Below are 3,783 nucleotides of genomic sequence, written 5' to 3'. Positions count from 1 at the left end.
GACCGGGTCCCGTGCCGACTCCAGACGGCTCTCGTCACCTCTGCGCCAGGCCCCCTCTTCCAAGCTCCCTTCCTGTCCACGCGGGTTCTTCCCTGCACACCTTCCTCTTCCTTGGGTCCACCTCCTTCCACACTCGGGTGTCTGTGGGTCCCGCAGCCGCTCTCTTTCCGGGGACCTTCCTCTCCTGACGTTCGCTCCCGGGTGAGACGTGGCCCAACCGTTAGCCCGAGAGGCAGAGCGCGAATCTGACCTGATGGCTCCAGAAACCCGAACAAACAGTGTTACTCAAAGAGACGGCGGCCTCAGAGCCAGGCCCACCAGAAACCCTCGCAGGTTAAAAGGTACGAACTGGCGGGCGAGACGGGTTGCCGCGCTGCCATGCAAATGCTACTCCATATACCGCGCCCCCGCCCCCCCAAACAGGCCACCGCCGCAGGGCTCTTACAAAGCCCCAGTTCGGGTTGATCCCTTGTATCTTCTGCTCTGAGGTGCCCTGAGGATTCTAGTTCTCATTTTCCTACTCCTGGTGGCCAGAACCACAGACTATTGGGAGTTGACTGTGCACCAGACAAAACAAGGAGGCGTGGTAAGTCGAGGAGGGGAAAAAAGACACCGGCGTCGGTTGTGCATTGGCCGGGAATCGAACCCGGGTCTCCCGCGTGGGAGGCGAGAATTCTACCATTGAACCACCAATGCTCCGCCTGGCTGGGCGATCTGACACATCTCAGGGAAGAATCTCCGGAACCCTGACCTAGAGCCCCGCGGCCGCGAAACTACAAGTTCCAAAATAGGCTTACAGCGCTGTCTTTTGAAGACAGAGTCTGACACACCGCCAGGCACTCCAAGGAAAGGCTTGCCAAGGAGACTGGCAATCTGGCAACAGCACGAAGCGGGGACATTCAACTGAAAATATCAAAGTACCAGTTTTGTCTGCTCACACCACAACTCTGATAAAACCAGGCTCTTTCCAACCGTAAAACAACCCCCCCAACCCCGCAGAAAAACATCAGACATTTATCCAGATCGCTTGTCTCCCACCCTAGATAGACCTAAACCTTCAACTGTCACCTCAACCTCTTACCTTAGGGAGCCCGAGAAAATAATCCCACTCACCTGGTTAGGTAAGCAAAATTCTTTTTTTTTTTTTTTTTTTTAAAGATTTTAACTTTAAGATTTTTAAATATACACTTGTAAAGGTTATTTTCTCCTTACACTTAATGCAAAATCTTGGCTACGTTCCCTGCGTTGTGCAAAACACCCTGAAGCCTCTTGCACCCAATCGTTTGTACCTGCTACTCCCCCAGCTCTATGTTGCCCCTCCCCCTCACTGGTAACCACTAGTTTGTTCTCCATATCTGTGCGTCTGCTTCTTTTTTGGTTATATTCACTCGTTTGTGGTATTTTTTAGGTTCCACATGTAAGTGATATCCTACAGTATTTGTCTTTCGCTGCTGACTAACTTCACTCCGCACAATTGCCCTCCGAGTGGATCCATGAGCTAGATGCAAACGGCAACATTTTGTTCTTTTTCCACGGCTGAGTAGTATTCCTCTGCCTGTGTGTGTGTGTGTGGGGGGGGGTGGGTGTGGGGGGTGTGTGTGTGATGAATGCTTAGGTTGCTTCCACACCTTGGCAACTGTAAATATTGTTGCGATGAACACTGGATTGCACGTATTTTTTGAATTAGTGGCTTTTTGGTTGGTTGGTTGGTTGGTTGGTTGGTTGTTTTGGATATATACCCAGGAGTGGAATTGCTGGGTCTAAAATTCTGATCCGAGGGAGAAATAAGCAGTAGAAGCAGAATCACACTAGAATTAGAAGAAGAGGGCCAGAATCAAAATAGAGATGGTAAAGAAACACACCTTGGTCAAGGGAGTTAGCTCTTTCTAACTGTTTTTCGTACAAGAAAAATGAGTTGGTCTTGTGACCACTATGACAACAGACCGCTCTGTGTCTGCTTTTTAAGGTGTTCAAAGCATTTGGATGGATATGTGACATGTAATGATTACTAAAAGATTAAATAATATTAAGTTTGCAATCAATGTTTGATGATATGGGAGAATCTAATTTCCAGAATTGAACTTTGTACGGTGCTGAGTTTTAGCATTTGTGACTCTGAGATGCATATGAGGTGCGGGCTTTGGTGTGTTGGTTGTATAAGAAGCAGGCTAATTTTTTGAAAAGTATTCATGGGTGAAATGTTAACATACTGGACCTCCGATGAAATGGAAACATAGACTTCTCTTCCAAATCTTCTCTGGGGAAACTGCACTGAAGAGGGAACCTGAGGGGCTCCCCCACACCTTGGGACTTAGGAATCCATATGACTTTTTGAAAGGTAAGAGCTGCAGAAGTGCAGTCATGCTTCCCTTGCTGAGAAGCCCAGCTAGGTAGAAGCTGTTTCTGAGCTCACAAACTCGGTCTCAACAAGGAGCACGGCCATCACCTTGACCTGGAAGATCTTTGGGTCTGTCTGGCCTCTGCCCAACCCCCAAGACACGCAGTAGCTCTGGCCAGCATGCTTTCAGTTACCATGTCCATCGACCAGATCTACACTGATTCCCATACCTCTTTCTAAACTACAGATCTGCACTTTCAACTCACAACTCCTAATGCGCAAGTCAATGCCTCATATGCGCCTCAGAGTCATAAATGCTAAGCGTCACCAGAGAGTCCCTGTCAGCAGCACACACCACCCTCCTCCTCAACACGTGATGACCAGATCCAGGCGCAGGGTCTCCCAAAGAGTAGTGTGCCCTGTCTCTCAAGCGTTTCCATCAGTCTGTTCCATCAATCCAAGACAACACCCAAAGCTGTTTCTACCCTTACCTAGGGTGTTTACCCTCACCGCCAACCACCCTGTGGCCCAAACCAGACCTTGCTACCCTCTTTGGATATACTCTTTCATCCTCCCTGCCTGGAAGTGTATTATGTCCAGTATAACCCACAGATAGTGCTTAAGTTTATCCGATGCACCCTGGCTTCCTGCCACTAAAAGCCTGCATGCTTCCATTCATCAACTCTTTGTTTTAATTGTGAATAAGCTATAGCTTATTTATAATGTTGTGCCAAGTTCTGCTATACAGCAAAGGTGATTCCATTGTACATATATGCTATGAATTTTTTAAAATTTTCTTATTTTTTTCTATTATAGTTGGGTGTTTTTTTTTTGTTTGTTTTTGTTTTTTTTCCTTTCTTTTTGGTCTTTTTGCCTTATCTAGGGCCACTCCCGCGGTATATGGAGGTTCCCAGGCTAGGGGTCCGATGGGAGCTATAGCCGCCCGGCCTACGCCAGAGCCACAGCTCCTCGGGATCCGATCCACACCTGCGACCTACACCACACCTCATGGCAACGCCGTGATCCTTAACCCGCCGAGCGGGGCCAGGGATTGAGCCCGCAACCTCATGGTTCCTAGTCGGATTCGTTAACCACTGTGCCACAACGGGAACTCCTGAGTATACTTTCTTGATATTATCTCCCATCATGGAATAGCCCAAGAGATTGGCTATGGTTCCCTGTGCTATACAGTAGGACCTAGTTGTCTATCCATTCTAAATGGAATAGTTTGCATCTGCTAAGCCCAACCCCCCAGTCCAGCCATCCTCCACACCTCCCCCTCGGCAACCACAGGACTGTTCCCTATGTCTGTGAGTCTGGTTCTGTCTTGTAGAGAGGTTCATCGGCGCCATATTTTAGATTCCGCATAGAAGTGATACCGCATGGTATTCGTCTTTCTCTTTCTGACTTACTGCACTTGGTGTAATAATCTCTAGGTCCATCCG

General features: G+C 48.3%; 1 non-coding gene across 1 annotated transcript; it reads right to left on the bottom strand.

Moving 5' to 3' along the window:
- Positions 1–625: 625 nt before the first annotated feature.
- TRNAG-CCC lies at positions 626–696 on the bottom strand. The gene has a single exon. It is a non-coding gene; the product is annotated as a tRNA-Gly (tRNA).
- Between the last annotated feature and the right edge of the window lie 3,087 nt (positions 697–3,783).

This window comes from Sus scrofa, unplaced genomic scaffold, assembly GCF_000003025.6.
Source record: "Sus scrofa isolate TJ Tabasco breed Duroc unplaced genomic scaffold, Sscrofa11.1 Contig46, whole genome shotgun sequence".
Lineage (NCBI taxonomy): Eukaryota > Metazoa > Chordata > Mammalia > Artiodactyla > Suidae > Sus > Sus scrofa.
The sequence above is the reverse complement of the archived record's forward strand: the minus strand, read 5'-3'. Positions and strand labels throughout refer to the sequence as shown.